Raw genomic sequence first — 12,475 nt, forward strand, 5'->3', positions numbered from 1 at the left:
GCTTTCAAGCAAACCCAAAGGAATCACACCTCTCGGTTGTGAATAGGATCCTTCGGTATCTCAAGCACACCCCTAGCATAGGCTTGTGGTACCCTAAAGGCGCTAGCTTAGATCTCTTGGGATACTCGGATTCGGATTTTGCCGGAAGTCGTGTGGATCGCAAGGGTACCTCCGGGGGTTGCCACTTGCTTGGGCGTTCTCTAGTTTCTTGGTCGAGTAAGAAGCAAAATTCCGTGGCTTTGTCCACTACGGAAGCGGAATATATAGCGGCCGGTGCATGTTGTGCCCAAATCCTATATATGAAGCAAACCCTTTTGGACTTTGGTGTGAAACTAGATAGGATCCCACTCCTTTGTGACAATGAAAGTGCCGTAAAAATTGCCAAAAATTCGGTTCAACACTCTCGCACAAAGCACATTGATATTCGCCATCACTTCTTGCGTGATCACGAAGCCAAAGGAGACATATCTCTTCAAGGTGTGAGATCCGAGGAGCAATTGGCGGATATTTTCACAAAACCTTTAGACGAGAGTATTTTTGTAAGGCTAAGGAATGAGCTTAATGTATTAGATGCAGCAAACGTCATGTAAGTTACCATGTCATATAGAAAAATGCATACATATAGGACACTTGTCTAACCATGGTAAGATAGTGATGAGCAAGGATTTAGCTAGAGGTGGTGGTCCACTTGTTTTCCTCTAGGCTTGTAGAAAGGCTCATCATGAAGAAGCTTCTCGTGGGTTCAAACTTGACAAGTAGATCTTAAATTCTTGTTATGTATTCCTTGTCATATAGATGTACACTTCATGTTTATTCTTCTTTCGCATGAAGTTGTAGCTTGCACCATCATTGCATGCGTAAGGGTCACAAAGGAGATCACTTGATGAAAATGAGACTTGTTTCATATACAAGATCTTGATTCATGAAAAGTGAAAAGAGCAAAGTGTTAGGTGCGTTATTGCCTAGTGAGTCATGTCATGATGAATTTGAAGCCTTCTATCTTCAATGTTCCTATGACAAGGCTCATACATTTTATTTGGTGCTTTGTCTTGCTTTGCGGCTTTTCCTTGTATTCGAAAAGAAAAATTAATAAGCTAGTGTGCTATCCTAAATATTTTGAGGGGTAAAGTCGCCTATGCAAGTCTATTAACTTGAGTTTAGTTGGTTTTTATAAGTTTATTGGACTTAGCATAGAAGAGTGAGCTGAGTGAGGGGTTTTTGGGTTCACCGGTTAAACCGACGCCTAATGGATCTATACCCATCGGTTTAACCGGCGTTACTAAGTTTCTGTCTCAGCTCAGACAAACCAGGTATTCAACCGGCGTATACAATTTTCGGAGCATCGGATCAACCGGTGAATGTAACTCAGATTTGACCTATCAATCAACCGGTGCTAGCAGTGTTCGACTGGCGAGTTCAAATTGCATATCGTCGGATCAACCGGCGTTCAGATGATTTCTGCTGGAGTCTCGGGTGAACTGCACCAATGCAATCAACCGGCGTTCTAAACCTAGGCATCGGTTTAACCGGCGTTAAGGAAAAACGCAGGGCCCACCTGTCATATATGATTCTTGCCCGCGCCGATGGCCCCTGTTTTCTTCTTTCCCTTCACGCTGCCGCCGCTCCGCACCCGACTCGAGCCGCCGCCGCACTCGCCTACACGCCGTCGTCACCGCTCCGCCGCAGCCGCCGCGCCCCGTACGCTCCACGCGTCGTGCACCATCCACCGCCGACCAGCAGCCGCCGCCGCGCGCAGTCTGCGCCACCGCCGCACTCCGCCCGCGCGCGCCCACGCCGTCCGTGCACCAGCGCCGCCCGTGCACCACTGCCGCCTACGCTGACCGCACGCAGCCGCGCCTCCACGCTTTGCATGCCGACACCCACGCAGCCGCGCCTCCACGCCACACGCCGCAGCCGCAGCACACCCTCACCCAGTGCTCGCAGGGTGTTCGAGATATTGCCTGATCGAGATGGGTCGCAAGAAGAGGAAGGGGAAGGAGGTCGTGGTTGAGAAGCCCGTCCGCAAGCGGACTCGCGCAGAGAGAGAGGACGAGAGGGCCAAGATGGTGGCCAAGGCCGCTGAGGAGCAGGCGTCAGGTCGTGCTCGTCCGTTCGTGATCAGGGAACAGCCAGTCAGGGGCAGAGGCAGAGGTCGAGGTATGGGTAGGATCAGAGGTGCCAGGGCCACCAGAGCCACGACTGAGGCAGTAGCAGGGTCAGATCGCTCAGATACAGCTGCAGATTCAGATGCAGATTCAGAGGCAGAACAGTCTGAGCAGTCTCAGGGGCAGAGCACACAGGGGTCACCGACTCTACGACGTTCTGGCCGCACTTAGCAGACGTCCCCAGCAGGAAAGTCTTTTCCGGCGACCGAGCGTCGCACTGGACCAAGGACGCGAGGAGGTCACCAGCCACAGGAGCCTTGCAGGTCCGCAGCAGCAGCCCGTAGAGCCGAGGCCCTAGAGGCCGAGCGCGTAGTGTTCCGTATGGACACTGTTATGCGTCTGGAGCCAGGTGTGCTGCTCCAGAACTTGACCAAGGCCAATGCGGCAAAGGTCAAGAGGCTCAGGTGGAGTGTTGGAGAGGAGGACTGGTTCCCCGTGACCCGTGACAGCAGGGTCGACCGTAGATTCTGGACACTTCTTCAGGCCAGCTTCTACGAGACCTACCAGAGGCGAGGGCACAGGATCTTTCCGCACAGGGTGCTTGACTGGGTTTCTTTGAGGACAGCTGCAGGGGGAGCTGATATTAGAGAGCACTTTGCCCACTTCAGAGGTCTGCCCAGGCTACTTCAAATGGAGCAGAACATGTACATAGAGGACTGGGTCAGAGTGTTTTATGCCACAGCCTGGATCGCTCCCGAGCGCAGAGCCGTACACTTCGTGTTTGGAGGCCATGTCTTTGGTTTGTCCAGGGCGACGATTGCAGGGATACTCGGAGTTGACTTGGTCGATGTCTCCCTGCACGAGATGGTATATGGAGATGCAGATCCACCACGCAGAGCTATGATTGGCGGGATTGCACCTTCTCACGAGGTGATCTCTCAGTGCTTCCGCCAGCCGTTTCCAGCATCGTATGCTAGAGTACCCAGCTTACTGACCCTAGAGGCTTACGCAGTTCACATGGCACTCCGGAGGACTCTGTTACCTAGGAGTGGCTACCCAGAGGGGTTTACAGGTCTGCAGCAGCTACTGCTACTTCACATCCTCACTCACGAGCCGTTTGATATAGTTGACTTTATTTTGGCTGAGATCGAGGATGTGATCACTGACGGGATGGGGGTCGTGAGACAGTTCCCTTATGCTCACTGGATCAGCTATATTTGTTTTATGATTGTACCAGCAGAGTCACCTGTCAGCAGTGTCTACCGTCAGGATGAGGCTCCCCGGTTCCCAGTTTACCGTCCGACAGCTCCCCAGGACCGGAGGAGAGGGAGACAGGCAGAGAGAGCTGCTATGGCACAGTTGTCACATGAGGCACAGGCTCGAGTAGAACAGGAGGACGAGGCACTTCTGGCAGCAGAGGCAATGCTTCCCGGAGGAGATGATGAGATACACTGGTCTGAGCTTGAGTCAGACTCCTCCGAGGACGTCGAGTACTTTCCTGCAGCCCCAGCTAGTCACGACCACAAGGCAGGGGGGTCTAGAGAGCCAGCTCCAGAGTCACCAGCAGCTGCTACAGTCACCGAGTCCCAGGTGACCCAGCCGTCCGAGCTTACCTCTCTCCTACAGCAGCTTGTCATTCAGCAGAGAGAGGATTGGATCGCATAGGAGGAGGCCAGGAGAGCCCATGAGGCTCAGTTTGCAGCGATTCAGAGGGAGGCTGCCCGAGAGCGTGCTGCAGCCGAGGAGCGTTTTATCGGGCTTATCGACAGAGTCTCTCAGAGGACAGACGCTCAGTTCCAGCAGATGCAGCAGGGCATGATGGCGATGTTCGGGATTATCACACAGCTGTACACTCACACCGGACTCGCCCCGCAGCAGCCAGGCCTTCAGGGTGTTGGAGCACCTCAGCTTGCAGTCACTCCAGCTCCAGTGCCCACTGCAGCTCCAGCTACTACAGCGACACCGGAGACCACATTCTCGATGTCCGCACTCCTTGGGTCTGCCGGTCGTCCGCTCTTCTCACCACTGCCAACGACTACACTCTTCCAAGACTCACCGTCGGCAGTGCAGTCAGTCGCCCTCCCCGTTGTACCATAGACACTACCTTCAGGGGGAGGAGGAAAGGAGTCTATACTTCAGCAGTCGACACAGCCGGCAGCTTCAGCACTCACTACTTCAGATGTTGACACTTCTTCTGCTGAGCCGGCTACCACTTCTACGAACCCTCTTCCAGGCAGTGCCAGCACGATAGCCTCCACGACAGCTACACCTCCAGTTAGCTCAGACCCTCAGCTCCCGTCCGTCACCGAGGGTTCTCCATCCGACGACGACGACGACGATGACTCGGACCGCTTCCTCGCCGTACCGCGACAGCCGGACCAGTAGCTCGCCTTTTTGGTGCTTTGATGCCAAAGGGGGAGAGAATTAGGGGGAGTTGGAGTCAGGGGGAGGGTAGAGTTAGAGAGAGCTCATAGTTACAGGACCTTGATGTTATATCTCATTTGTTGTTAGTTCATGGATATGTACATTTGACTCTTGAGTATGCTTTGTGTTGAGACATATCTATGGATTTCATTTGAGCCTTTGAGCCTTTTGGTTCTTTTTCGAGTTTGCTTGAGTTTATCCTGTTTATCTTTCTCGCTCTCTCGTTATGTTTATGTTTGTGTTGTCATCAATCACCAAAAGGGGGAGATTGTAAGCATCTAGGCCCTCAAGGTATGTTTCGGTGATTAATGACAACCATTATTGTGACTAATGAGTTTGTGCAGCTTAATGAATCATTACCGCTCATTTGGTCATATGTCAAAAGAGGCCCCTCAATTTCGTTATTCAAAAAGGCGATCTCGATATTCAACTCAAATATATAACAAGACTAAGGATCTTTCTAGTCCTAAGTGTCGTAAGGTTGAGAAGGACACTTAGGTTAGTATAGGTTTTATAGCTTTGTAGTGATTGCACTATTAAGAGGGGTTAAGGTCAAGTAACTTGAGCATGGACATGATCAATCAAAAATGGATGCACACTATGGTCACTCAGGTTCTAAAGAAGTTCAAATAAGTGGTTTTCAACTTATATCTCAAGAATATTTGGATTTCACTCAAGACTCAAATCAGAAAAGGCAAAATCAGAAAAAGTCTATACACCGGTTTAACCGACGCTTCCATTTTTCTATACGTCGGTTAAACGCAGTTATCAGAGTCTGGACAGGTTCTATACACCGGTTAAACCGACGATGTTTGAATTAACGTCGGTGCATTAGTCCAGAGTTGGTTTTTCTAGAGTATTTCAAGTTCTATACACCGGTTAAACCGACGATGTTTGAAATGAAACGTCGGTGCAATTGACCAGTGAGATGGTTTTTCCAGGGATTTCAGAAGTTGTACTCACCGGTTAAACCGATGAAGGATTTGAGTTAACGTCGGTGCAGTTGTCCAGAGACTTGGTTTTTCAGTTGATCAGTGGACAACTACACTCACCGGTTAAACCGATGATACGTCGGTTAATCTGCCCAAGTTGTAACGGCTAGTTTTCAGAATGGGCAGTTTACATTCATCGGTTAAACCGACGCTGGCTATTGGAGGTACGTCGGATTAACCGGCGCTAAGCAGTTTTCTGGCAGCTTTTCTCCAACGGCTCTATTCGTGTGAGCTGCCTATATATACCCCTCCAATGGGTCATTTTGCACTCTCTTGACACCAGGCAACATTCATACACTCATATATTCTTGAGAGCCATCTTGAGCTTCATCTTTCACACATTTGTTCATTCAATCATTCAAGAAGCAAGACTAAGGACTTGAGTAGAGAGAAGCTTGTGTGCATCCGTTCTTGGTGATCGGTTCTTGCTCAAGTGAAGGCCCTAGCTTGTTACTCTTGGTGATTGGCAGCACCTAGGCGATCTTGGTGATTGAAGGTGTTTCTTCCGGAGCTTGCCAAGGATTGTGGGAGCCTGAAGAAGTTGTGTACGTGGCTTGAGCTCCACCACGCTGGGATGGTGAATGGAGACTCTTAGTGAGCGCCCTCGTCTCGGTGACTTGGGAGCTGACAAGACTCTTAGTGAGTGTCACAATGTGGATTAGGGGTGTGTGCCAACACATCGACACCACGGGAAAAAATCTGGTTGTCTCTTGCCCACTCTTTACTTTCAAGCACTTACTTTCATGCAATTATTCATATGCTTGATCTTAGAGATCATAACTTAGCTCTATCTTGCTTAGTTTCATACCTTGTTATATCCTTTATAGCTTGTGTAGTTTGCTTAGTTAGCCGGTTGGTGAATTGAGCCTTACTAGTATTGCATAGGTTAAGGTTGCTTTACTTTGTTATAGAAATTTGAAAAAGGCCCAATTCACCCCCCCTCTTGGTTCATCGATCCTTACACCCCCTGGCGAGCCTGCTCCGTCCTCTCGGCGACCAGCACCATGCTGACCGCTTCTACAGATGCAGCAAGATTCAAAAACAACGTCTCACCTGACTCTGGAACCACCAATACTGGCAGTGAGGTGAGGTGCTGCTTCAGCTCCTGGAAGGCTTGTTCAGCCTCTTCAGTCCAAGAGAATGGACCGGACCTCCTCAATAGCTTGAAGAAGGGGAGGGCCCTCTCAGCCAGCCTCGAAATGAATCGGCTAAGAGCGGCCAGTGATCCAGTAAGCTTCTGGGCGTCCATGGTGCGGCCGGGAGGCCTCATCGCCTCGATCGCCTTGATGTTGGCCGGGTTTGCCTCGATGCCTCGATGTGAGACCAGGAAACCCAGCATCTTCCCTGCCGAGATGCCGAAAATACACTTCTCGGGATTCAGCTTCGTGTGCGTGGCGCGCAGTCGGTCGAAGACGAGGGACAGGTCCTCAACTAGTGTTGACCCTACCTTAGTCTTGACCACAATGTCATCGACATACACCTCAACAATATCTCTAATTAGTTTACAGAAAATTTTGTTCATAGCTCGCACAAACGTGGGTAAGGTATTCGGCAGACCATATGGCATGACAATATAGCAATAAAGTCCATCCACTGTTACAAAAGCAGTATGTTTTCTATCCTCTCTAGACATCTGAATCTGGTGGAAACCAGAGTATGCATCTAGGAATGACAAAAGGTCACACCCGGAGGTGGAGTCCACAATCTGATTGATACGTGGAAGAGGATAGGGGTCTCTGGGACATGCCTTGTTGAGGCTGGTGTAGTCGATGCACATCCGAAGCTTCCCGTTGGCCTTTGGGACGACGACCGGGTTGGCCAACCACTCGGGGTGGTGGACCTCCTCGATGAAGCCAGCGTGTAGCAGCTTGCGGATTTCTTCACGGATGAAGTTCTACCGCTCCACAGACTGCTTCCGAGGTTTCTGGCGTACCGGCGTGGCGTCGGGGTAGATCCTCATATGGTGCTCGATCACTTCCCTGGGGATCCCAGGCATCTGTGACGGTTCCCAGGCGAACACGTCCACATTTGTCCGGAGGAAAGTGATGAGCGTGTCTTCCTATTTCTCCTCCAGGTTTCCCGCGATGCGGGTGGTCCTGGAGGAGTCCGCTCCGATCTGCACGGTCTTCATGAGAACATTGTCCGGATCAGACGCCTGAACCTTAGGTGCCTTTGCGGGAGCCCTGGCTCGCGAGGTGGATGGGTCCTCCTTGGAACGCGCAGCCTCTGCCGCCAGAGCATGCAGTTTCTCAACTGCAGTGACGGCAGCGGTACGGTCACCCCGCACGGTGAGGACACCGGCAGGGGAAGGCATGTTCAGGACCAAATACCCGTAATGGGCAATGGCCATGAAGCGGTAGAGAGCCAGCCTGCCAATGATGGCATTGAACGGGAGGTTCACCTCCGCAACATCGAACTGGACGCTCTCTGTGTGGAAGTTCTCCTCGGTCCCGAATGTGACCGGCAGAGTGATGCTCCCCAGAGGGAACACCGGATGTAGGCCCACTCCGGAGAATGGGCGAGAGGGAGTCAGCTTGAACGCTGCATAGCTGATGATGTTGAGGCCAGCCCCTCCATCAATCAGCACGTGATAGAGCCTGATGTTGGCTATGACAGGGGCGGTGACTAGAGGAAGTACACCAGCCCCGGCCATGTTCTCCGGGCAGTCAGATGGCCCGAAGGAGACGGTGGTGTTCCTCCACCTGTGGTGCGCCGCCTCCTGCGGGACCCCCGGCTTCGCCGAAAGGACCTCTCGACGAAGGGTCTTCACGTCCCGCCGGGAGACAAGCTCCCCGCTTCCACCGTACATTACGTACAGCTTCTTGCGGCGCTCCTCGTTGTCAGAATCGGAGTTGTCGTGGCTGTAAATGCCCTTCAGCTCCTGAGAGGGGGATTGGTACCCCAGCTCCTTCTCCCCGGTAGCGGTCTCACTGTCGGAGGCTTTCTCCTTGCCAGACCACTGGCGAGGAGGGGGTGAGCCGTCCTTGGAGGCCTGCTCACGCCGCCCACTGACCCGCTTCGCGAGTTTCTGTATCTCGCGGCAGTCAGCGGCGCTGTGGCGAGCGTTGGGATGAACTGGGTATGAACCTCTGTTGCCACCTTGCAGGCGCGGACGCTTGCCATGCGCATTCTGGCCCCCAGCCGCTGCCGCAGCAGCTGGTGCCGTTGCTGCAGCGACTGGACCGCCGAGATGTGGCTCCCCGCGACCCCGGTTCTTGTTCTTCTTTTTCTTGCCACCGCCCTGGATGGTAGCCCTGGAGCCACCAGCTTTGGCGTCTCCGTCTTGGGGGGCTGAGTGCCATGCACGGCCCTCAGCGGCCCTGGCACACTTGTCAGCCAGGAAGAAAAGCGTGGTAACGCTTTCCACCTCGTGCGTCGCCAGTTTCTCGAGCATCTTCTCATCACGTACCCCCTGACGGAAAGCAGTAATGATAGATGTGTCAGAGATACGAGGAATGGTACCCCGTACCTTGGTGAAGCGCAAGATGAATGCCCGGAGCGTCTCTCCAGGTTTCTGCCTCATGGCGTGGAGGTGAGCCTCCACACCATGCTGCTGGTATGCACTGGCGAAGTTCGCAGTGAACCTCGCACAGAGCTCCTCCCAGGACTGAATCGTTCTAGGAGTGAGGTTCATGAGCCAAGTCCGGGCTGGCCCAGTCAAGGCTACATGAAATTAGCTCGCCATGACAGCGTCATTACCACCAGCTGCTATGATGGCGGTAACGTACACCTACAGGAATTCCGACGGATTGGTGGTACCGTCGTACTTCTCCGGCAGGTGCGGGCGAAACTTGGATGGCCATGCCACCACGCGGAGGTGATCTGCCAGCACAGCGCAACCCACCCCAGCCACCGGGGTGACCGCCTGTATCCGGGCGTTTCCCGGAGGCTTGGGTGCCGCTGCATCCAAGTCGGCGTTGAGGTTGCGGCCCTCGATGTTGAGGCGGCGTTCTCGTGACCTTTCCACGGAGATGCGGGCGTCCTCACCCGCGCGCCTGCGGTTGAGCTCCACCCGCAGGTCTTCTGTTCGTGCACCCCTCACCGTGGGGGAGCGCACGGATGCCGACGCACCCCCCTAGCGCCCGTGGTAGGGTACCACCGCATTGCCAGGCGGAGGTCGTTGCCCAGTCCTTGCAGAACTGGGGGAGGCCTGAGCCTGATGGAGGAGACGGTCAACGTCGTCCCGCCACTGCCTCAGGGCGTCTGGTGAGGCTGCAGCAGCCGGAGGGTTACGAAGCAACTCCCTAGCTGCCGCCAGCGCTCCGCCGCTCGCAGCTTGTGAGGGGGCCCTTGACGGGCGCCCTGACTCTTGCCGACGTGCAGCGCGCGCCGCTACCGACGGTGGCTGCTCCACAGGGGTTAGCTAGGCCGCGTAGCTGAACGGGCCGTGTAACTTGCGGCGTAGGCGGTATGATGAAAATGTGTCGTGCCGTCGTATCCATTTAATGCGGCAGACGGGCTCTGCGCGGATGTGGCGCATGCGGCTGCACTGTGTACCTCGGTAATATGCGGTCTACAGTGAGGCCTGACAAAGTCTGCCCTATGCGGGGAGGTCTCGGACCCCTATGGGGGGTCCGATCCCTCGGCTGTTGGCGCGGAGCTTCCCCTCCTCAGGGACACGTGGCGTCACTGGACCCGTCCCAGAGCGGGGAGCGGGTCCGGGGCCGTTGGCCCGGTGAGGTAAGAGCCTGACCCGTGGGGCCCGACTGCTCCGCCCCTTATGGCGTAGTTACGGATGACTACGCGAGTTCTGACTTGCTGCAGTAGGAGTGGGTATCCCTGCTACAGGTACCGACAATGATCATTATTTCATACTAGTGTACAACCAATGCTTTCATGCCCAAACCGCAAGACTCTCTGCAAGTTCCAGCTCCGAACTATTTTATACGAAAACAATATGTCTAAAATGCTATTCTATATGAAGGGGATTGAAGGTACGAATACTTAAACATTTATCTATTTGTATACATTCATACAGAGTGATTTAGATGAACAAGGGTCCAAGTTACATGTACTGATAGTGACTTTATCTGTAGAGTCCAAAGAAATGAGCTGCGCTGATCTGAGCTAACTTCTGTTACTCTGGCAACGGTTGGCCCTGACGGCGCATAGACGGATGCCCCAGTGGGGAACTGGAGACTATTGACAAATCCTGGGAGCAAGAACTGCCTGATTTGCTCTGACTTCTACTGTCCACAAAAAATTAACCTCTAGTGCTGATCTTCGTTGCTCGCTAGAGTTGTTTGCTTCGTCTCTTGTTTGACACTACTCTGCTCATTGGAACTTGTACTCAGCTGTAGAGGATCGAACTTCCATCTGCACCAAAACGTCTCGCAATTAAACATCTACTTTGGGTGGAAACACTGACAGGTCAGCATAGCTAGGTACATATGTGATCCCTGAAGCAAAATTCAAAATTGTTTGGTCTTTTCAATTTGGTTAGGCGTGTCTTGACCAAGTTTAAAACTCTTTTAATGTGGCAATCGGAGATGCCAACAACAATAGAGACTGCAATTCATATTCAGACACTACATTCAAAAGTAATGATAGGATTATTAATTTGCAAGCTGTGAAGTCTATATCGACTTCTAAAACGCAACTAAACAAGTGCATTTGTCATTCATCAGCAATTTGAACAGCTAAGCACACATCGAGCATAGGAATCAACGTGGCTTTGAAAGAATGGGAAATTTCATGGGGACCAAAGCCGTTAAGAAATTTACCTATATGGAGTGTCCCCACTAAATTTGCGGACGCGGCATCAGGCAGAGCTGGAGCGCGGCACGATCAGCGGCATGGGCGTCCATCCGTCCAGGCGACTAGCTGATGGCGACCGGCGGCCAGACAGTCGGAAGCGAGCCGGCGTTGGCCGGCGACAAGAAGCCAATGCGGGTGCTGCCAGGGCCAGGGGCAGGGGCAGCCAGCGAGATGTGGCCAGCACCAGCGTCTCAATGAGGTCCGGCAGTGAATCCCTGCCTGATGGAGTCCGTCAACACATCGTTGTCTTCTGGCACCTGCGGGGGAGGACCGGCCTGCGGCGGCTTTGCGCCTAGCAGAGCAGCGCCCGCGCTGGCCGCCGGCGTGGTCCACTCCTGTGCCCGCGTGGTGGCCAGCGACCGGCGGGGTCACAGCCGGCGAGGGTGTCCACGCCCGCGAGGTGCTTCGCGCGTCGTGAACTTGCGTCCGCGGCTTGCAAGGACCGGCGGTGCAGTAGCCTGCGCATGCGGTCTTCTAGACCAGCGGCTCGATGGCCTGCGCACCGTGCGGCAGCCTTTGGGTTCGGGGCCGGCGCCCTCGCGACATGCAGGGTTGGCGACGCGGCGGCTCGACTGACCGCCCAGATCCGGTGGGCGGCGGCGGTGCCCGGCCGCCAGAATTGATGCTAACTGCGGAATGCTCTGGTAGAGCAATTTTACTATAAAATTTTGATCTAACATATAGAATTTGAATCACAGATTTGGGAAAACAGAGGTAATATCGTTTTTTAGAAAGGCTTACCTATTATAGGAACCAGGGAGCACTCTAGGAGACAAAAGTTTTGAATCTCGCTAACAAACCGGCGGAGAGGGTGTGAACCAGGATCTTGAGCTTTTTTACGATGGGAAAATCTGTGCTACAGTTGCGTTCTTGCGGATGGGATATGTCAAAAGCAAGAGGGAGGAGAGATATATGGAGAGACGGATGAGGCCTGCTAGCTGTGGCGCCACAGCGCCCACGAGGGAGGGATCACGAGCGAGAGCTCGAGACATTTGGCGAGAACGCTTTCCAACCGTCAGAACAAGATCGTACGGGTGAGAAATATGGACGACGTGGCTAAACAAGCTGTCGAATTTGGCCCAATTGCAGGATCAGGATTCGTCTTTTAAAGATTATTAGCAGATGGATCGGATGCGTGTACTGTACGTCTCAAAAATTTATTCATTTAGTATAGTTTGTGGGAATTTAAAGTTAAAT

The 12,475-nt window shown here is 53.2% G+C and overlaps 1 long non-coding RNA gene across 1 annotated transcript; it reads right to left on the bottom strand.

The window, feature by feature from the left end:
* Positions 1-10,419: 10,419 nt before the first annotated feature.
* On the bottom strand, positions 10,420-12,213 carry LOC120705435. The gene is made up of 3 exons (XR_005687977.1): positions 12,020-12,213; positions 11,245-11,919; positions 10,420-10,837 (listed from the first exon to the last, which is right to left on the bottom strand). It is a non-coding gene; the product is annotated as an uncharacterized LOC120705435 (long non-coding RNA).
* Positions 12,214-12,475: the final 262 nt, after the last annotated feature.

The sequence above is a fragment of the Panicum virgatum genome, chromosome 5K (genome assembly GCF_016808335.1).
Source record: "Panicum virgatum strain AP13 chromosome 5K, P.virgatum_v5, whole genome shotgun sequence".
In the NCBI taxonomy this organism is placed as follows: domain Eukaryota; kingdom Viridiplantae; phylum Streptophyta; class Magnoliopsida; order Poales; family Poaceae; genus Panicum; species Panicum virgatum.